Here is a 23996-nt window from a genome sequence, read left to right as displayed (position 1 = left end):
GTTTCCCATATTGGAATTGTCCTATATTGGAATGGATTATATGGATTGTATTTTGCTTGATTACGTCTTTTTCATCTACAAAAATTGTAAGTATTTAAAGTACTTTTTTTATTGGGTGGGAAATGTCGAAATTTATGTAATGTGTATGTGTGATGTAATTATAGATATTGCATATTTGTTCAGAAATAATGTCCCAAATTTTGATAAGTTTGTTAAACAAATATGTATTATTTATAATTGTTTACAAATGTTTACGATTTTTAAATTTACCATTATTGTAAGAAGACCTTAGTATATTTTGTAGACATTTTTATAGCAGGCTTTTAGCTATTATTGACAGGTATTCTAATCCTTTAGTTGCAGGATATAGTGTGACTTGACTTTGCAGTAGTCGGAACATTTGTTTAATGAGTTGTGGACCAATTTGGGTCACAGATTGTTCCATTCTTAGTTCTTGATAGCTTTGTTCTTTTTTCGAAGCTTCTAGTAGGTTATGGAATGTGGGTTTGCCTCTGCTTGTGGTAGCTTGGAAAGCATTATGCCACCCTTCTACACTGTTGTTTGTTTTAGCCTCTTGGTTTAAAGTACTATGATATACATTCCACCAAGGGATTTGGAATTTGGGTTGGCGTCGATGTCCAGATCTGTGCAACCTTCCCACCCAAGTATCTTCAAAATAGTCCAGTAATGGGGTTAGTTTATCTTCATTCCTCTTGTAATATGTGCTGTCAATTAATAAATTGTAGTGTTCCGCTACATCGGTAACAGGAACGTAGGCCAGTTCTATCAATTTTTTAACTTGATAGGCAAAACACTGTTGGATTTTTCTTAAATTACTTGCAGTTGCAAACATAATGATTCTGTTTGTACTGCTTTCATTGTCAAAAAGGATAAATTTGTCTTTATTGTGTGTGATGCACATTTCTGGTGAAATGATAATTTCCTCAAAAGTAGTAGGGTTGGGTTGGGTTGTGCTAGTGAGTCTTTTAGTGCGTGCAATTGTGCGTTTCAGGGAGTCAATAGAGGGTAGTTGACCTGAAGCATGGGATGGGACTTTTAACAGTTCTTCTTTAAGGATTTGTGTTGTTGGTTTATCACTTTGTGTGCTAGCAGTTTTTATACTTTCTAAAGCATCTCTTATTTCAATTTCTGTGACATTTGGGGGATGATTGTGTTCCCTGGTAAATAACACATTAGTTTCCTCAGTAGTAGCCCTCCCATAACATTTGTTTGAGTAATATTTGGTACACTTCCCAAAATCTTTTCTACCACTTTGTCTTTCCTGATTATACACATAACCCATATAACATAACATTAATTTATTTTTCTGTGACATAACAAATTCTGCACCTTCTGTCATTTTGTTTTACTTGTTCTAGGAAAGAGTAGAAAGAAACAAAATCAAAAAACATATATTTCACTTTGTGGTGCAAACATAATTAATGATGTATTTATACTTACAGTTACTAAAAGTAGTAATCACAAATGCAGAACTGTATTTTGAAGGATTTTCTTGTATGTATTTCTTTATTTACTGTTGGTATGAAAATATAGAAATGCTAAGTTAATGTTTACACATAACAAACGTTTTTCCTAGGAAAAAGCAGTTGTCTATTTTGCTTAGTAGTACATTTGATGTAAACATTACATATACTTACTTGTTTAAATAGTTGAGTTGTAGTATTTGGTGGAGTACATCAAGGTAGTTAAGTTCAGATCTGTAGAGAAGATAGAATAAATAAATGTAAATTATTATAAATAATATTTGGAACCGTTGGGAAATGGGAAATATTTAAAAGTATACTAACTTCTAAATAAGTAGTTTTCTTTGCTGTAGGTAGAATAGATGTATGATGTATTCAGAATATCTGTAGAGGAAATATAAAATATATAACATGGTGTTAAGAACATAGTTTGCGTTTTTTTCGGAAGTTTTAGACAAATTACAAGTATACTTACATTTTTTACAAGGGTAGTCTTGTCTTTTGGTATAGTTGATGTTGGATGTTTTTATAGGATCTGTAGGGAAGATGTAATATGCAAGATATGTTGTTTAGAAAATAGCATTTTTAATATTGGATGTTTAATAACAAAAAGATACATACTTACATGTTTAATTAGTGTAGTTTTATACATTTGTAGTGTAGAAATAGGAAAATCTCAGAATATCTGTGAATAAAATGTTTAAAATAAAGAATGAATCTTGTGAAATAGTGTTTAAAAACAGCAGTTGGTGTATAACAGAGCATTAATATATACTTACTATCTGATTTTCCAGGTGAAGAAATATGAGCATGTATTAGGAATTTTTTTGGAGTAGTTTCTATCAGAAATGTAGGAGGAGATAAAAATAAAATAAGTGCAAGAGTTAGGAGATATAAGTAAAATAGTACACTACTAATTTAGATTTCTAAATAATGCACTGTAACTTACTTGAATAATTAGCTAGTGAGCTGGATCTTTAAAGATGTTTGTTCAGGAACAAAATCTTCGGAGTGTTGGCATCTTCTTTCTATAGAGTTAGTAGCAACAAATGGTAGAATGCATGTATCTCTTTTATAGTATGTGTATTTTGTGTGCTTTGATTTGATTGGTTGTAGGATGTAATGAAGCATTGTATAGGCTAGTTTGATTTTTTTTTTGTTAATTAGTGTGTTTGTTGATGTGAGAATGGTGGTATGTGGTGATTTCCGCATTAAAGCAGGTTAGTTGTTAAATAAAATAGGTGTGTAAGTGAAAATAGGTAATGAAAATGTTTGTTAAATATAAAGAATATTTTTAAAATGATAGAACGCATTTAATAGAATGTATAGCAAATGTAGATAAATAGGAATGTTATAAAAGTAACAGGTATTATATGTAAAATGTATTTTGTATAGAGCAATGATTTTTATTGATGATTAATATGGTATTTTAGACATGAAAGGGTACAAAAATGAACTCGATATTTTTTTGAAAACAATATTTTAGTAGTCTATATTTTAGTTGTCGATATTTTTGTAGTGTTAGGGGTAATTTCATGTAAAACGATATATTTGTAGTCGATATTCATTAATGCGATATTTATGTTCTCGATATTCTAAACAGTCGATATTTTTGACTCGATATTTTTGTAGTTTGTGTAATAAGTATAGAAAGTCGATATTTTTGTCGTCGATAATTTTTCAACGATATTTTAGCAAGTCGATAATGTGACCGTCGAAAATATTTCAGTGATCCCTTTAAATAGTGTTTTATGAGATTTATTACTATTTATTGTTTTAACATGACTCATTGTTTTAATTACTTTTAATTACTTCTTATTGCACCATCCTATGACTATTTATTGTACTATCAATTGGACTAGCTATTGCGCGTTTTTGCACTACACAGCCCCATTGTACATTATTTGAGATATGAGAAGCAGTAAATTACACCCCTTTTAAGTACTGTATATTGTGTTATTTTCTACCTCTTAATTGCAGGCTGATCAGCAATGATACATTCTTTGACATTTTATAGCTATTTTTTCTTAGTGTACATGTAGTTTGTACCTTTGGCAGTGTATATCCATTAGCTTGGACGGGACTGGGCTCAGTCTGTCTAAATGAATTATGTTTGAAATTGATGTTTTTAACATCACTTATTGCACTTTTGCACCTTCCATGTATGTAGCACTTTAGGTATGGGTTGTTTTAAGGGAACATCAGTACTGTATGCAATTGCACTTTATCTTAGGGGATTTAACCCATTATTTTGCTTGGATTACAACATACCTGACATCTAGGGCATCTATAAAGATGAGCAGTAAAATTTACTGTCAGGTTCGATGTGTCAGACTGTGCAATGTATTTTTGAAGTGTCGGTATTTTACCTGCAATTAAAACTTGGTTTTACCTTATTGTGTATATATCTTCTATTTTAGTCGATATTATAATCAATCAATCAATCAATCAATCAATGCCTTTATATAGCGCACTACTCACCCGGAGGGTCTCAAGGCGCTAGGGGAGGGGGGGTCCGCTACTGCTCGAACAGCCAGGTCTTGAGCTGTTTCCTGAAGGCAAGGTGGTCCTGAGTCAGGCGGAGGTGGGTCAGGAGGGAGTTCCAGGTCTTGGCGGCCAGGTAGGCGAAGGACCTTCCTCCTGTGGTGGCTCTTCGGATCCGGGGGACGGCGGTGAGGGCGTGGCTGGTTGATCGAAGCTGGCGTGTGGGAGCGTATAAGTTGAGGCAGCTGTTGAGGTATGCTGGTCCTTGGTTGTGCAGGGCTTTGTGTGCGTGGGTGAGGAGACGGAAGGTGATTCTCTTGTTGACCGGGAGCCAGTGTAGATCTCTCAGGTGTCGGGAGATGTGGCTGCGATGGGGGATGTCCAGGATGAGTCGTGCTGAGGCGTTCTGGATCCGCTGGAGTCTCTTCTGGAGTTTGGTGGTGGTTCCGGCGTAGAGGGAGTTGCCGTAGTCCAAGTCAAGTCTGTTTATTATGTTTACTAAACGTCAACCCAATGAAATGGTAGCACTTGCACTTTAAAAGTTCCTTCACTCCTGTTGAACTCTGTCATGTGATCAAGGCTCTGGAGAGCCGAAACGTTATGGCGACAGCATAAGTAATAAAGTAAATGTGGCATCCTATACCTGGGTTTGTGCCAGTTCCTGTTCCTGTCTGTGAGGAAGACTGCAGCACGAGTAAGACGGAGGTTTTTATATAGATATATATATACATATATATATATTTGTTTCAAACCTCCGCGGTATGCCCCCGCAAAGAAGACAAGCACTCAGGGTGGCGAACTCTAAAGTTTTATTTCTGAGCTCACGGTGTCCAGATGCGTTTCGGCATTCGCCTTTGTCGATGGTAACATGGCGGTGCCGAAACGGCCGTTTTTTATGTTTACAATTCATTGACACTGTTAACGGACCACATAACCAATTCATGGTCGCCATCTTTAAACAGGCAATCAGTCAATTACATAATGTATGGAAACGTTGCAGATCGACATGTTACATACTCATTATGACATATTAATCAATAATGGCATCATTTTAATAATCGGGACACATTTCATCAGAATGTGCATACTTTGCCAAACTCGTGCAACTATATTGCCCGCAAATACTGCCCACAGATGGGCTGTCGAAATTACTCAACATTTGTGTCTTTTGCTTCCAACATCATTATCATCATCTAGCCGATTGGCCTATATCATGTCAAAATCGCTCTCTCCATGCAGTCCTGCTCATACATGGGCAAATAATGTCCATATTCAGTGTCCTATACATCCATCAACTCATATTTCTCCAGTAAAATCTCTTCATTCCAATCAATCAAGTTTTTTATCAGTTTCAAAATCCTTCTTCACAGCTACCTAGTCACCCAAATGTGTTGCCAATTCCTCATGTGTGTTCAGACCCCCTGGTGTTTTCGTCTGGAGGTTAATTATGTACCTCCATTCCAACCTTCTAAGGGTCATCAGTCTGTCCCCCCCTAGGGTTTAGTGGTACATGATCCAAGCAAAAATATGTTAGCAGGTCCCTGTTTCCATTGTGCAAAGCCTTGAAATGCCCCGCCACTGGATATGTTACATCGCCATTTGTTATGACCCTGGCATGTTCTAATACTCTAATCTTGGCCTGGTGTATGGTGCTCCAAACATACTTCAACCCACACGGGCACTGTAAACAGTACACGGTGTAGGGAGTAGTTAGGAATTTATTTATCACCTTCGGTTTCTCTATTCCTGGTACTTTGTAGGTTGCCACTTTCCTACTTCCCACACAGGCTTTGCATTTTTTGCAGGGATGAAAACCCCTAACATCTTTGGCAAATCCTTTTGTTTCCTTTTTCTTGAAGCTACATGTGAGGCTGTCTCTAAGTGACCTGGCTTTACGAAACGTTAATAGGGGTCTCCTTGGAATGCCCATTCCAATGATAGGGTCCATCTGTAGCAGGCCCCAATATTTCCTAAATATTTGCCTGACTCTTGTGGCATCTTTCGAGAAGGTGGTAATCATCCGAAAACCTGCCTTCTCATCTTTCTTTCCACTACCCCCAGTGCGGATTTCTAGTAGTTTCTCCCTTTTCAGATGATCCACTCTGGTCCTAGCCCCCTCTAAGTTCTGTTCACTGTACCCCGGTCTACGGAATCTCCTCACACATTCTCCCGCAACCTTCTGAAAGTCTGCATCACATGTGTTGTTCCTCTTTATACAGAGTAATTCTCCGTACGGGATGCTATTTATCAGTCTAGGAGGATGCCCACTGCGGGCATGTAAGATCGAATTTCCCGCAGTGGGTTTACGATACAACTTGGTACATATTTTGTTTTCAACAACTGTCACTTCTAGATCTAAGAAATTCACAGACTGAGCACTCATCTCCACCGTGAATTCCAAATTGTATGTGTTGTTATTCAGTACTTTTATATACTCCTCAGCACTAGCTCTCGGACCTCCCCAAATAATGAAGAGGTCGTCTATATATCTATGCCAGGTGACTATCTTCTAGGTCCAATGCCCCTTGTCTGCTGCCCAGGCCACCTGCTCCTCCCACCAGCCCACGAATAAATTTGCGTAGCTGGGGGCGAAGCAGGTTCCCATCGCAGTCCCTGACATTTGCTGAAAGTGCTGGTCCTCAAAGATAAAGATGTTATTGTGTAGACAAAATCTCAAGAATTCCAACAGCATGTTGTTATGTTCTGTGTATTTAGCTTCTCTATTACTCAAATAGTATTGTGTCACCTCCAACCCTTGAGAATGTGCAATACTGGTGTACAAGCTTGTGATATCCATTGCTATCATCAAGTCCCCTTCTCTCCAGGTTATCTTCTCTAGTTTCCCCAAGAAGTCCTTTGTGTCCTTATTATATGATCTTAATTTGACCACAAATTCAGATCAAAAGTGGTCAATGTAAATCGAAATGTGTTCTACCAGGCTCCCTATGAATGAAACGATTAGTCTGCCTGGCGGGCTGAGGGCATTCTTATGTACCTTGGGTAAATGGTAAAAGCAAGGGGTGATCGGATTCAATTTTCTCAAGAACAAATATTCTTCCGTCTCTAACATCCCTTTCCCATACCATTTCTTTAACATTTCATGGCATTCCCCAGTACTTTTAACATATACATCTCTCTTTACTTTAGCATAGAACTCAATGTTATTCAATTGTCTCAATGCTTCTTTATTGTATGCCTCCACCGTCTGCAATACAATGTTTCCCCCTTTATCAGAGGGTTTCAAAATTAATAAAGGATCATTCGTCAAATCTTCAATTGCCTTGTATTGTTCTCTTGTAAAGTTGCAGTCACTCTTTCCTCTGACATCACAGTAACGCATTTGCATGAGGTCCTTAATGACCCTTTCCACAAAAGTATCAACAATGTCATTAGGCATCTGAGGAACGAAAGTGGATACTGACCTGAAGTTCGTTAGGGCACTCCTTTATTCTATACCTGCAAATTCAGCCGGAATTGCTTCTTCCACCGATTCCCCATGTAATTCCTCAAGTACCTGTATCGCTGAAACGTCCCGTACTGTTAAGATGTCTGTGTCGTGTGGAGTCTTTCTCCTATCCCGCCCTTCTATTTTCTTAGGGCGTAACTTAAAGAATTTATGCAACTTTAATTTCCTGGCAAATTTGAAAAGATCGATACGTGTTTGCGTATATTCGATTTTCTTCTTGGGGCAAAAAGTCAATCCCAACTGTAGTACACGTGGGGTCAAATTGATGATTGTCAGTTTATCGGAAGCATCTCCGCTCACCGTCACCTGTTGAATTTCTTCCTGCTCCTGGTCATCATTGGGGAACCTACTCCTTCTGTTCCCGTACCTCCCTCTCCTGGTTTTCCTGCGTTTCTTTGTTCCGGGGGTTTCCACCTTGCATTGTGTTGCCATGATTGTCGGATTATTTGAAACTCGTCCTGAAAAATCCCTTGCTTCTTCCCTCCGCTTCTCCCTTGTTGGTTCTCCTCGTCAGATTGCTCAGATATATTTGCATCCAACTCACTAGTTGCCGGTTCCACAGATGTTTGTGATGTTACTTTATTGCGCAGTGCTTTTCTTGGTGCGTCATACTTTTTAGCGAATGTCAGTACCCTTCCTGATGCATAATTGCGCTCGTCCCTCTCAAACTACTCTTGTTTGTGGGTATTTTTCCTTCATAGATCTTAAGACGTTTCCTCATCCCTTCTCTTAAGGTGTCTTGCTTTGCTGCATCGGTGTCCAGGCTTATTTCGCTCTCCAGTTTCTCTATCATTTCGCGTACTTTTTTATGGTCGCTCCAGGCAAACTCTATGAGTATCAACAGCATCCCTTTACATAAATGCGCAGTGTGTTCCGACCATTTCTCAAGGAGCAGCGGATCAGGGTTCTCTTAAGCCGGAACTGTGTATATTCTGAGGCCCCGTGGGACCCTATCCACCTCCACATAATTTTGCAGCGATGTCCCTTCCCACCACTTACGAATTTCGCGCTCCTAGAGTCGCTCCAGAGCCACGAACTGGCTTGTCAGGGTAGTGGGTTTTTCCTTGCCTTCTCGGGGTAAACCTCCCCCGGTTGATGGTGTTTTCTTTTTGAAAACTTCCAAGGCCGTTTCGTCACAATCCACGTCACAATACATTTTTCGGTGTATCCCCTTCACCGGTTATCTCCAAAGTTCGTCTTTGGGAGATTCAGCCACCTCGCCCTACCAACGGCTTGGTATCGTCGAGACCGTCACCCTGCGGGTCCAGGTCGTCTCTCCATTCGATTCTTTCCTCGTTTAGGCAGTGCAAGGAAACAATTTGTTTGCTCCAAAATTGCACTGAGTCCTTGCACTTACAAGTGGGTGCTTTCCAGCGGATGGTGCCCTCCGCAATATATTCGGCTGGAGAGCCGAAACATTATGGCGACAGCATAAGTAATAAAGTAAATGTGGCATCCTATACCTGGGTTTGTGCCAGTTCCTGTTCGTGTCTGTGAGGAAGACTGCAGCACGAGTAAGACGGAGGTTTTTATATAGATATATATATATATATATATATTCGCTCCAAACTTCCGCGGTATGACCCCGCAAAGAAGACAAGCACTCAGGGTGGCAAGCTCTAAAGTTTTATTTCTGAGCTCACGGTGTCCAGAAGCGTTTCGGCATTCCCCTTTGTCGATGGTAACATGGCGGTGCAAAAACGGCCGTTTTTTATGTTTACAATTCATTGACACTGTTAACGGACAACATAGCCAATTCATGGTCGCCATCTTTAAACATGCTATCAGTCAATTACATAATGCATGGAAACGTTGCAGATCGACATGTTACATACTCATTATGACATATTAATCAATAATGGCATCATTTTTATAATCGGGACACATTTCATCACAATGTGCATACTTTGCCAAACTCGCGCAACTATATTGGCCACAAATACTGCCCACAGATGGGCTGTCGAAATTACTCAACATTTGTGTCTTTTGCTTCCAACATCATTATCGTCATCTGGACGTTTCACTCATACAAAACCATTGAAATTCCTCCTGTTATAGTTAGTTGTACTAACTGTAACTCTCGCACCCGCAATCCACTGCTGATGATGTCACATATTACATCATTCATGACATGGCCAGTGACATCACTGATGACATCTCCCTTTTTACACCTCTCAGTAAAGCAGCTCTGTGGCGCTTCCTGGAGGTACCTGGTGGGCTAGTTGGCCCCCAGGGACCCTCAGTATTGACAAGGAATTAATTCCCCACAGGGCGTGTTTGCACACATGTGAACTCAGGTCCCGCATCCTCTCCTCACCACTGTGCAAACGTACCCCGTGATGCATTTTAAGTTGAAGTTATAACTCCCCTTGAATACTGAGGGTACCTGGGCGTGGCCTCAGAACACCTCTCTGCAATGTAGCTTTCTGACGCATACTGGAGGTGCCTGGTGGGCTAGTTGGCCCCCAGGGACCCCCAGTATTCAAGAGGAATTTGCTCCCCCTCTGCAAATGTGCCAGGGGGCGCGTTTGCAGAGTGGTGCAATAAGGGGGCATGGCCTACGGCCGCAATCCCGTTTTTTAAATTATTGTTTTTTTTAGAAGGAGGGCTGAGTAGCCTCCCTTCTTTTTCTAATTTTTGGGTCCTGGGGACCCCATCCCCCAGTGCCTGCCCCCAATGTTTTATTTTTTATTTAAAACATTTGGAAGGGGGGCGTGTGGCCCCCCTCCTGGGGCCATAATCTTCCCCGGGGACCCCATCCCCCGGGGCCAGCCCTTTTTTATTTTATTAAAATTTTTATTTTGGGGTCCCCCTCGCAGGCCACTAATAGCCCTGGGGACCCCATCCCCACTCCGTTGGGGATCATGGGGGGGTCCCCACTCCCCCCACGGTCCCAGCCGGCTTCCCGCCTCCTGCGAGAGTCGGCATTGCTTTTCAACATGGGGAGCAGCTAACATGCTGCTCCCCATATGGAAAAGCAATCTGCTTTGCTTCATTAAAGCGAGAGCAGGTTTCCCTGCTCTCGCTTCAATGAAGCAAAGCAGTTTGTAATGGCATGGTGGGAGCCGCGAGGCTCCCGCCCTGCCATTGCAAACAGCAGTGTCCCGGGGGTGGGCACCCCGGGACTCTGTTGGAGCCAGCCCTGGGCGGTGGTGGTCCACAGGGCCATCAAGGGCTCCAGGAGGGGGGCCACACGGCCCCCTCCCACATTTCTTAGAAGCCCAGGGGGTGGTGGTCCCCGGGCTGGGGGAGCCTCAGAGCCCCCCAACTCCCAATTTTTTGTAGCCCCTGGGGGTGGCGGTCCCTGGGGCTGGGAGGCCTGGGAGCCCCCCACCCAATTTTAATAAGCCCTGGGGGTGGTGGTCCCTCGGGCCCCCCTTTACATATAATCAATTGCCCCCGGGATTTGCGACCCTGTGCGCATCCTCCCGTTTTTAAATGACACAGGGGGTCAGGGTGTTTCTACCCTGCCCCATTTCGCATTTTGCAGGGTTTATTGGTGGGGTTTCTTGTGCCTCTGTTCTATCGAGGCACAAGATGGCTGCTAACACTTCCTGATTTGGAGTGTTGACAGCCAATTAGAATACAACTCGTGCACGACAGGGTGCGCTTAGGCTGCGCTTAGGGTAAGCGGACCCTCCGAGGCCATAGATATATATGTGCTTTTAAATGTAATTTTCAAAGGAACTACTGAAAGGATTTACACCATTTAAGCAAAAGGCACTGAGTCTGAACTAAGCACTACCTCTTTGCCAAATTTGGTGTAATACCGTTCATCAGTTCGGGCTGTAGCTAGGGCTAAAGGTCCTATGGAAAATTGCATGGGGAAAACGCGTTTTGGAACTCCCTTTTTTCTCAGTCCCCACTTCACGAATCACCCCAAGACTTTCAGGATAGGAGCGGACCGGAGTGCCCCACCAAGTTTGTCAACCGGCGCCAAAGTTATTCCAAATAGAATGTTGCGTATTTCCTATGGAAAATAGGTCCTAACTATAACTACCTACTGGCGACCGCCATATATATATATATATATATATATTTACTTTCAACAAAAGAACCCTGCAAGGCTCCCATCGGCAAACCAGATTCTCCACAGCACAGACAGGGTCCACAAGGACTTCTTGTTTTTCAGAGTACTTTATTGTGATAACACCATTATGCTAATGACATCTAGGGGAGTTCCAGAAAGATTTTCTGGGAATGCATTCTACCAGTTGCTTGCCATTGACTTTGTGGTTTGTAACTCACATGTTCTTGCTTTATATTTGCTGATTTTCTTTACTTTAAGCTCTTCAGGTTAAGTTTGTATCTCCCATTGCCCGAACCTTGTTTCCAGTATCCTTCTGAGTCCTCGGTTTCTGTAAAGAGGCTTGTAAACCTTGTTCTTATTGCGTCACATTTGCTGTGCATTCAATGACCTAGGTCAAATGCTTGGCACTGTCTTCTGAGGGTGCTTGTTTACTTTTCTTCCTCTGACTTCAAAGTGAGAGGATTTATGTGACAATCTAGTAGGATATTGGAGGTAGGAAATAGTTTTTTCGTCTAACACATGACAACATAGAAATGTACTGTGTAAGTATTTCACAATAAATCAGAATTATTAACACTCATGAAGTCCATTTTTCATTTCTGAAGTGTGTTGGAAACAAATGCTTTAATATGATCAAAACAAATCTTTACACTAGGTGATGCAATCTCCACACATTTTTGTGTGTGCACTGTATAGTTTTATTAGTGAAACTCTATGTCTGTGCAAATGTAATGTTCATTTCAACTTGAAAATGTGTTGTCTGTAATGGCAGGGCGCTAGCATAACATGAATACTCCACTCTATGCCCCTCCACTCTTCTCTGCACCACATCATTGCACTCTACTCTGCACTACTCCACTTTAGACCATTCAACACCACTGCACTCTGAACCACTCCACTCTACACCACTGCACTGAAATGCCATCCCACGCTATGCCTCTCAACTTGTCATGTAGTTCCTAGGAATCCCCAGGACCTGCATGTTTTGATGACCTAAACTGAGGGCTTGGCGCCCAAACCACATCCGGTGACCCCCACAGGATATGTCAGCCATTAGACCAGCTGCTCTATAGGGCCACTGCCATATCCCTGTATCTTACAGTGGTGTAGGGAGCTTCTGGCAACAACTGAACATGACAATCCTGCTTCCTCAGGGATCGTGGAAAACAGTATAGTACTTTTCGCTAAGTCACTCGTGTTCACTTATTCTCAGAAAATACACAGGGTGGTGATTATGACATTTCAATAAGTATTTATTGGGCCAGCGTCAATCTTGTGTAAACATATTAGCTGGGACAATCAGGAGACAGAAGCATACAAAAGAGATTGCAAGTATCAATATAGTAAATAGTAGATACATTTCTGCCATAGTGCTAATAAGACGTACATAAGCAGTTCAGATAAAAACAGAAGCACTTGCATATTCCTAAAATACACGGCCTAAGCAATTTGCCTAAATGTACCTAGCCCAGATATGTATGTGTAGCATGTATATGCTTATCTATAGCCAAGAAACCCCTAGGTAAGAACCATCCTTCTCACCTGATGGTAGAGAATGAAGGACCACATCTCTTGAGTGAGGATGACGTCCTGCAATGGATGTCAGACCTCTGCGTGTCAAAGATTCAGCATGCAGGACCCCGTGTCAGCTTTGAAGGAATTCTCCTCTAATTTGCAGGGGGAAATAAGGGTCTTATATACTATAATGGTCACTCCAGGGATTCTTCTAGAATCTATGTTTTGAAAACAATCATAAATGTTTCGAAAACAATCATAAGTGTTTTTCCAAACAAATGCGATCATGCAAAGTTGGGCGGTTGACCAAGGATGAAAAAAGTGGTGACCCGTATACAGAATAATGAAGCAGTGCCTGTGGACATGTTCATGTACGTCAGGTAGAGAGATTATGATAAACTGCTAAAAGCCTGGTGTGGAGGATACAGGAGCAAGCTATTAGGTAAAAGGTCACCTGTTCATATCCGTTATCGTGTGGATTGGACAATGCATGTAAAAAAGGGCATACATGACAGGACTAGCCTAAATGACAAACTCTACCCTGTACCACTCTGTTCCACACCACTACACTCTACACCACTCCAGAGTAGGACACACAAATCTACTCTGTAGAACTCCACTCTACGCCACTGTACTCTACGCCACTCTACAACACTGCACTCCATACCCCTGCACTGTATGCCAATACACTCTATGCCAATTCACTTTACTCCGAAATAATCTACTCTACGCAACTGCACTCTATGTCACTCTACTCCACTCTGTGTGACTCCACTCTATTCCACTGCACCCTATGCCACTTTGCTCTTAACCACTGCACTCTATGCCAATGCACTCTTGCCAACTAACATTCTATGTCAATGCACTCTTCACCACTGCACTCTATTCTGCATCACTGTACTCTATGCCACTTTTCTCTATGCCTCTCCACTCCACTCCACTCTGCACCACTGCACTCTGACACACTACTCTGCAACACTGCACTCTCTACCATGGAGCTCTACGTCACTCTAATCTGCACTACTCCACTCTATGCCACTCCACTCTATACACCTTTACTCTATGGCACTGTACTTTACTCTGCACAACTTTATGCTACTGAAAACGTTACAACTCTAAGCCACTGCACTCCATGCCACTCGACTCTACTGTGCACTCTACACCAATCGACTCTGCACCACTCTGCATCATTCCACTCTGCGCTTTTGCCGCTGCGCTCTATGCTACTCTGCGCCACTCCACTCTCCCCCACTCCAATTTGTCCCACTGCACTCTACAATGCACTACTCAAATCTATGCCACTGCATTCTATGCTGCTACAATGTAATTTGCTGAATTTAATGCCAATGCACTTTGTTGCAGTGCACTCCACGCCACTGTACTCTGCAACACTCTATACTAATGCACTCTACACCAGCCTACCACTCTATGCCACTCTATGCAACCCCACACTATGCCACTCCAATACACAACACTCTCTGCTACTCCACTCTACAACACTCTACTCCACTCATCACCATTCCAGTCTACCACACTCCACGCCACTCTCCTCTGTGCCACTAACTTTTAGCCATGCTGAACAGCAGCCATGCGGTTGTACTGCATGGTTAAAACACATTGGGAAAGGCAGTAGGTCTTGCATAGGCGAGATCTATTGGCTTTGCCAATGCTTGTTGTTCTCTGCTTTGAAAGGATTTGTCCAGCAGGACAAGTTCATTTTATTTTTAACTCCCATGAAGGTAAATCGAGAATAAACAGGTATTTGAGACAAAGTTTCTTTCTTCTCTATTTATGGACAAATCTGCTTAAAACTTAGCTTGGCAAAACTTTGCTTAATGTATGTATACATGCAAATTTAGTGCAGAATTCTCTAACAGCAAACCAAAAAGGCCATTTAACGGGAAGTGAGACTTAACCATAACTACACAGTTGCTAACACAGACTGTGCAACTGTGGAATTCATATACCAAGGGCATGAGTTACAAAATAATTGGCAAATCTACATGTGCACTTTATTTAGGTCAAGCCTAGGCAGCGCGCATTCGCTGTCAGCAAGACCTGTAGTATACAGTAAACTGAGGTAGCTACCATCTGCTGCTTACTATTTTTCAGGGCAAGGTCAGTCTTCTTTGCTGCAGTGTTATCGGTTTAGGCAGCCAACGTTATTTCCATTTTTTTCCCAAGCAGCACCGACCAAGTACAGGTTTTTTACGCTTAGACACATTAACTGGTATTTGGGGAACTCTTTTTTTTGTTTATTGCACTGCTTCATGCTTGTAACAGTGCTCGATGCTCGTCTGTGTCGTCGTCCCCACCATCGTCCGCCCCGCCACCAGCCCTCTGTGTGCCGTCCAGTGCCACCCACCCATCGCTCCTTGTTTATTTTTCTTTTATTGTCAGCTTTCTGCACACCGCTCTCTGGATCCTAGTTGTTTATTGCATTGCTTCATGCTTGTGGCAGTGCTCGATGCACATCTATGTCGTCCTTCACACCGTCATGCCCTCCACCGCCACCCGCCCTCTGTGTGCCCTCCCCACTGCCACCCGCCTGTCGCTCCTGGTGTTAATTGGTACTTTCTTCTGCAGCTTGTTATTAACTCGTTGTCTCCTCTACACCAACTCTTTACTTCCCACTTGTATGCATGTGTAGCTCCTAGTGGCTGCTTCAAGGACACCGCGCTTGTATTTTTTATTTTTTATTTATTATTAACTTTAACACTGAGTGTGGCGCCCGCTTCAAAGACACTGCGCTCTGTGTTAAAGTTAAACAACCATTTGCCATGCAATAGGTCTCACATTTACGTGAGTTTAAGCTATTGGCATTGTCATTTACAGGTAAATGCCAGACCTATTGCATTGCAAATGCTTGTTATCCTTGCATCCTTACAGATTTTTGACTTTTTGGAATTTACCATTTTTTCCTGGAAGGAACTGGAAGCTATTTACTATTTGTGAGCCTTTCTTTTTCCTCATACCTATTCCATTAACCAAGTATTTAAGGGTTGATGTGTTGATGTGTCTACAGAGTTCCAATCACTGGGGAGAGGATGTGGCCTAATGGCTAGGGGGGTTGCCCTTGACGCTGGGGAACTGGGTTTGAGTCTTGGCAGGGACCCGCAGCATCCTGTGATTCTGGGCAAATCACTTAATCTCCCTGTGCCTTACAAAAAAATGTTTGTGTCCATCTGTAACGTACCACGGTTAATTAGTTGTAAAGATTACCAATGAAAATATTTTGTTGGTTAGTGCCTGCAGCCAGAGTCCGCAGCCTATGCAAGATAGCGCAATTCTTCAAAGCATATATCTTGACTGGCAGCTGATGATTTTCATGGACGAAGTGAGGTGGTTATGTTGTCCTTTCCCACTTTGCTGAGGCAGCAACATGCCAAATGGTGAAAATTCGAAAGGATAGTATTGTCCTCAGATGTGATATGTGGCAAATGTACTTGCATATTTCTTGACATGTCACTGAATCGCAAAATGCACATGGACAGAATATTTTAACTTTCTGCATTCCCAAAAACCATGCAATTTTGTAATCCCAAGGCAGGACAAAAAGCCAAGGTCCTGCAACTACAGTGTAAACAAGCATTTGCAATGCAATCGGTCTTGCCTTTGGGACCTTATATATATTTAGCTATACAGCACATTAGCCTCGGTGCAGAAACATCTACTGATTAACATGGAGGAAAAGTATGCACCAACATGTAGGAAAAGTATGCACCAAACTGCGTGACATGCTAGGTATGGGAACACATGGAGAGAAATATTGCCTTTCAGCCGGAAATGGTATAGTCCAAAGCTCTGTTTTTAATATAAAAGCAGGGCCTTCGGTGGTCATATCACTGAAAATACAACATTTGAAAAAAATATTATTGTCTATGGGTGCTCTTGGAGGACAATGTCTATGGACTGGAATCTAGAAAATGGTAAAGGGATTCTAGTATTTTACTGACCTCTGCTGGTCGTTTTGTATCAAGAAAGTAATTATTTTTTAAAAAGAAAGTCCCTCAGCAGAAAGCAATTCTTGTATTTTACTGTCCTTGTCTGGTCGTTTTCTATCAAGAGAGTTAAATAGAGGCAGTTGAACAGAAAAAAAGTCCCTAAGCGGAAGCAGAAAAATACTAGGGCTGATCTCCAGAGCCCACAAAGTACATACACATATAAGTATATACTAAAGTATATATACTAAAGTATGTACTAAAGTATATACAAAAGGTCTCGAATGCTCGACCTAAAAATAGAAGACAGCAATAACACACTATGGTTTGGAGATCGCTCTTGTTAAAATCAATTTAAATTAACATAGGGAAATTAGTGACTTCGGATCCAGCAGTACATTAGAGTGAGCTAAATGTTTTATAACAGCTTTACAGGTATGTTCTGTTTGGTTTTTCCATAAGCATGCATAGGTCATCCAGTCACTGAAGACCTTATTTATGAAGGCCTGCGTCACATTTACGCTGCCACCGTTGTGTCATCTTTTGTAACGCAGTTGCCGCATAAATAATGCGCCATATTTATGAAGTGACGCATCTAGGCAGAAGCGTAACTTCGTAAACCCCTGCGCCGCATTATAACTGCGTCAGGTACAATGTATGCAGGATGGGCGTTCCCCCGCAAGAAAGGGTCATAGGAGTGGCGAAGTGAAATCTATAAGATTGCACTGCGCCACTTCTAAGACGCCAATGCATCAAAACCTTACGCCTGCTTCATGAGAGTCGTAAGGGTGATGCAGGCCCTTCTACATGCATCATATTTACTGCATGACGCATCATGTTACAAGGAATGGCTGATACGTCAGTATTACTGACATATCTGTCGGTGCTAAAGTGGCGCAGTGCTAGGGTGTGTCTGAAATCAGACGCAACTCCATCAATGTGTCCTTTCACATGCGGCTAGCCCCATGTGAAAGGGCCTGTAATACCCTTATGCCTGCCATGAGGCAAGCGTATGTTTTTGACACATTGGCGTCCAAGAAGTGGCGCAGTGAAATCTATAGATTTCACTGCACCACTCCTGAGACCCTTGCTTGCGGGGGAACACCCACCCTGCATACATTATACCTGACGCAGATATAATGTAGCGCAGGGGTTTACGAAATGATGCTTTTGCCTAGATGCGTCACTTCACAAATATGGCTAACTAATTTTCAGCAACAACCCACCACAACAGCTGACAGGATCTTTGTGCTACAGTGATGATCATCGGCAATTCTCAGATTGCTCTTTGCGCAACAGTGACGATCATTTGTGATGCTCCCCCTGCTCTTCGCATCCTCCTCCACCGAGAGTGTAGCTCTTTGTGCTGGACTTTAGAAGGCAACTTTTTCAGCTTGACTAACCTGGTCCCTGTAGAAAGTGCAGCTGGCCTGAACTTGTGAATTTCACCTGGTTTTGCATGACCAGATAACCACGAATGGAGCTTTGTGCTTTTTGGTTCTATACTTAGCTGAAACTTTTAAAATTGCATACCTCTGGTTCTATTGACTGTATGTATTCATTTATGTCATTTTGTTGTTAAATAATTTATAAAATGTACTGTATTTTTTTTAATTGGTGTGGGATTTTCTTGTGTTCACGTCATTATTGTGTGTGTGCTGAATAAATACATTATTTTGCCTCAAAGTTAAAACTGACTGCTTTTGTGTCAGGCTACCAGAAGGATAAGCACAGGTTAATTTAGCGAATTTTGTGGTTCATCCTGCCAAGAATTGTGGTTGTTGCTTCAGGAGAGTTTTCACCCCCTTAACCAACAACCCAGTCAACCTAGCTCCTCACAGCTACCCATTCCAAATGTCAGCTTTTCATCTAGCCAAGGTCCTTTTCCATTCCTAATATTTCTAAGAATGTTTTCTCTGCCTTCATTTGTGGGCAGTAAAACAAGCAAATTCTCTATTTTTCAACTAATGGAGTGGAATCCTGGTTGCTTCCCAGGCGGACAAAAGGCTCAACACTGTTACATTTAAGAAAATAGTCAGAGGACTTGCTAGAAATGTGATTTCCTAGTCAGGGTAAGTTAGATACACACTAAAGGAAAACCCGTGCTCACCCTCTGGTAGCTTATTACAGAGCAGTCAGGCTTATCTAAAGAGGCGATGTGTTAAATATTTGTGTAGCACATACACACACACACATACAGTAAAACAATGAAAACACCACAAAAAGGCTCCACATTGGTTTAGAAAAATAGACAATAACTATATAAGATAATCAAGCGCATAATGACAAAAAATCCAGTAAAGTAGAAGTCGAGATATGAATTTTTAAAGAATAAAAAGAATTCTAGCGCTTACAAGCAAAAAACGCCAATGGGGGTTATCTGCTTGCGCTGTACCGGAGCAAAGTCAACAGTTCAGGCCAATCACGATGGAGTGGAGCCTGGGGACAAGAGCTAACTCAGGCCCAGTTAACTGAGTACATTGATCCAGGTCACAACAGCGAAATGTGGAGTGCAGACGAGCAATGCGTCAATGTCGAGCCTGCAGTCAAGGTGATGCAGTGATTTTCACCACACAGTGGGCGTGATGCATCACTTTCAAAGATGAAGCGCCGAAATACGTTGCTTTCTAAGTGTAATGCGCTGGGTTTCTACACACAGTCGAGGTGATGCATCAATCTCTTCATACTGCTGAGGCAGCGATGCGCAGTTCTGAAGTGTCAGCTCTCAAGTCAATCCGTTGGTGTTGAGAGCGATGCGCCGATTCTAGTCCCACAAAAGGTTTGATGTGCCGGTTTTGCTACAGGCAGACTGGAGATGTGCCAATTTCTCTGGTGCAAGTATCTGGGTTTACTTCCAATGACGCAGGTATAGGGGCAGGTGTTGAAACTTTGATAGATCTGAATCTCAAGCAACAGGAGGCAAGCCAACACATCTTGTAGATCACTTCACTTGCAAGGCAGAGTCTTCAGCAGGGTCAGAGAGCATCAGGCAGCTGGGCAGCAGAGCAGAGAAGCAGGTCTTCCAGATAAGCAGTCCAGCAGAGTGTCAGTTCTTGATGCAGCACAGTAGTTCATTTACAGCATCAGAAGTGTCTGATTTGGTGGGTTCAGATACCCAGTACTTATACCCAGTTGTGCCTTTGAAGTGGGAGTGACTTGAAAGAATGGTCGTTGAATTGCACAGAAGGCCTTCCCAGCCCTGGCTCCAGGTTAGCTGTACAGGGTAATCTATCCTTTATTTTGGGACAGAACACTGCCTATTCAGGTGTAAATGTCAGCTCCACCCTCCCTTCCTGCCCAGGAAGAGCCATCAGAATGCAGAAGACTACTAAGACACACCTAACCTTCCTGTGTTTGTGAATGCCTAGAGGGAATGCACAAAGTGTAGCTGTCACCCACTCCAGATGTGTTGGAGAAAGGCTACATGCTCACAGAGCTGTAAGAACAGATACATGTCAACTTTGTAAAAGTTGCATTTCTAAAATAGTAATTTCAAATCCAACTCTACCAGTAAAGAGGATGTGTCATTACCATTCCAAATATATAAAACATGATATATCTACTCCTGTCTAATGAGGAATTACAGCTTAAAAATGTATTAAGGAATTCCCGATGTTAACCTATGAGAAGAGTAGTCCTCACAATAGTGCAAATGAAATGTGAGTGTTTTTCAATACCAGGACAAGCAAAACTAAAAAGTACATGGCCTGCCTTTTACAAACACATCACCCTGCACTATGGGCTATCTAGAGCCTACCATATGGGTGATTTTTGTGTAATTAAAGGGGAGTTTAGAGCCTGGCAAAGGGTCCTAAATGGCAAGTTGAAGTGGCATTAAAACTGGCCGCACTGGCTCTGCAGTGGCAGGCCTGAGACATGTTTAAAGGGCTACATTTGTGGGTGGCACAATCAGTGTTGTAGGCCCACTAGTATGATTTAATTTACAGGTCCTGTGTATATGGCATACTACTTTACAAGAAAATTACATTTGCCAGTTGTGTATACACCAATGTTACCATATTTAGGGGAGAAGCACATGCACTTTAGCACTGCACTGGGCAGCAGTGGTAAAGTGCTCAAAGTACTAAGGCCAACAAAAAGAATCAGTAAAATGAGGAAGCAAGCTAAAACAAAGTTTGGGGGTAGAACACAATAAGGATAATAGGTCGAACACATGTGTTCTCCAGCTGAAAGTGGGGAGAGATACCCAGACTCTAGAGAGTTCCAAACACTGGGGAGAGAATGTGGCCTAACGGCAAGGGGGGTCACCCTTGATGCTGGGGAACTGGGTTTGAGTCTCGGCAGGAACCTGCAACATCCTGTGATTCTGGGCAAATCACTTAATCTCCGTTTGCCTAACAAAAAAATGTATGTGTCCATCTGTAACACAACTGGTGCTCATGTAAAGCACTGAGATACTTTTGGGTCTAGTTTGCACTATATAAAACTGTCCCCCCCAAAAATAAAACTACTGCAAAAAAACCTTGATAGACAATCAGCATTGGTGTGGTCTACCCCTGGTCTATGTTCCACTCTGAAGTCCATATCCTATAGGGAAATGGACCACCTCAACAGTTTTTGATCCTCACCCCTCATTTGCATGAGCCACCTGAGGGGCCTGTGGTCAGTCTGAATCAGGAAATGAGTCCCAAACAGGTATAAATAAGGGTTAAAGGTTGGTCTGGGCCCTCTACATTAAGTTGTGAAAGTACTGCCCATAAACCATGCTCTGATACATCTGTATGGACAAGAAATTCCCTTGGAACGTCAGTGCCTTGAACACAGGGGCTGTGCACATGTCTTGCTTAATAAAATGAGTAAAATGCTTTTTAGCATGCTTATGTCCAAATCTCATTTTTTGTCTGCTTCTTAGACGTGAGCTCTGTCAAGGGGGTAACAATGGTGCCATGTCCCTTGACAAGCCTCTTATAGTACCCAGTAAGGCCAAAGAAAGCTTTGACCTACATCTGGGTTTTGGGTAGCTTCCAGCCCATGATAGTCTCTATCTTGGCCTGTAGGAGCTCAACTTTACCCTTGCCCACTAGGTGTCCCCCCCAGTACACCACAGTCTCCTGCCCTATCTGGCACTTACTGGCCTTGATAGTCAGGCATGCCTCTTGTAGAGCCTGAAGCACTTCTTGGAGGTGAAAGGGGGGTTTCCAGCTGCTACTGAAGACAGCTATGTCATCCAGATATGCATCACTGAAGGCCTCCATTCCATCAAGCACCTGGTTCACCAGCCTTTGGAAGGTGGCAGGGGCATCCTGAAGTCCAAAGGGCATCACCCTAAATTGCTAGTGGCCTTTTGGAGTGTAGAAGGCTGAACTCTTCTTTACTCCCTCTGTTAGGGTGATCTGCCCGTACCCTGATATAAGATCAAAGGTATTTAAGTACTGGGCAGCCCCTAGCTGGTCACTCAGCTCATAAGCCCGGGGGATTGGATAAATGCAAAAACAACAGTTGATGCACAGAATGCAGAACAATGTCATACATTCACCCCAGTGCAGAGATCTGGGCCTAAATTCATTGTTTTTTTGCTCACCACCCCACCCCAGTTCAGACATGGCCATAGGCAAATCAGCTTTGACCCTGTGCCTCATGGGAACAGTCCAGCCCGAACTGCCAAGCTATGTCTTCCCTGGACCAGAATCAAGCATCCTAGGACCGGTTTCTGGCTATCAGCCATCATTAGCCAGGATAGCTTGACTCCAGTGGTGTGGAGAGCGAAGGACTCACTTCTGAGCATACCTGTCCCACTCGGAGTGACAAATGCAAAAACAAAAGTTGATGGACAGAATGCAGATCAATGTCATACATTCACCCCAGTACAGAGATCTGGGCCTAAATCCATCATTTTTTTGCTCACCACACCATCTCAGTTCAGACATGGCCATATGCAAATCAGCCTTGACCCTGTGCCTAATGGTAACAGTCCAGCCCGAACTGCCAAGCCATGTCTTCCCTGGACCGGAATCAAGCATCCTAGGACTGGTTTCTGGCTATCAGCCGTCATCAGGCAGGATAGCTTCACTCCAGTGGAGTGGAGAGCACGGGACTCATGACTGAACATACCCGTCCCACTCGGGGTGACAAATGCAAAAACAACAGTTGATGGACAGAATGCAGAACAATGTCATACATTCACCCCAGTACAGATATCTGGGCCTAAATCCATCGTTATTTTGTTCAACATACCACCCCAGTTCAGACATGGCCATATGCAAATCAGCCTTGACCCAGTGTCTCATGGGAACAGTCCAGCCCGAACTGCCAAGCCATGTCTTCCCTGGACCAAAATCAAGCATCTTAGGGCCGGTTTCTGAAAGCATCAGTCTTGGTGAGCCCCCTATAGTCCACATAGTACCTGAGTTCAGGTGTGGTGCCTGGTGGGGCAGCTTTTGGTGCCAATGCCACAGGACTGGACCAGATACTACTGGGGGGGTTCTATAACCCCCAACTCCAGTATTTTGGAAATCTTTTCCTTAATCCTGGCCCTCACCTTGTCAGAAAATCTGTACAATTTGTTGCTGACAGAATGGCTGTCTTGTGTGTCCTAATCATGGGTACACAGGTGGGTAGTCCAAGGGATGAGGGAACACAGATAGGAGTGCTGCCCCAGCACTTTGAGACAAAAAAACGCTATGGTAGAAACATAGGTTATTTGAAACAAACATGTAACAGAAGGATTTTGAAGATCAATGTTGGACTTGGCCCTTCTGGCAGGTTCACCCCTAATCTTTTTGCTTTTAATCTGTGATCTGTGTTAGTGATATTTGGGTCTCTGCGCACTTTTTCCCTGTGTCCCAGAGTAAAGTGCGTGCATGTAGTTAGGCTGGCCTGCTCTCCCATAGGGATGCACGGGGAATGTGTGTGTCCCTGGTAGTTCCTGATGCGTGGGGAGTGCATGCTCGAATTTGGTATGTGCGAGGTCGTGAGAATGAATGCTTCGCAATGATGTATGTGGCATGAGTGTGTCTTGTGCGGAAGTGCCACTTCCAGGACTTGGCATATTAATGTAAAATATGCCTGGCGTGTGATTGGCTGGAGCTGGCTGGTGAACCTGGCTCCAGGAAGGC

This window comes from Lissotriton vulgaris, chromosome 7 (genome assembly GCF_964263255.1).
Source record: "Lissotriton vulgaris chromosome 7, aLisVul1.2, whole genome shotgun sequence".
NCBI classification, from domain to species: Eukaryota; Metazoa; Chordata; class Amphibia; order Caudata; family Salamandridae; genus Lissotriton; species Lissotriton vulgaris.
The sequence above is the reverse complement of the archived record's forward strand: the minus strand, read 5'-3'. Positions refer to the sequence as shown.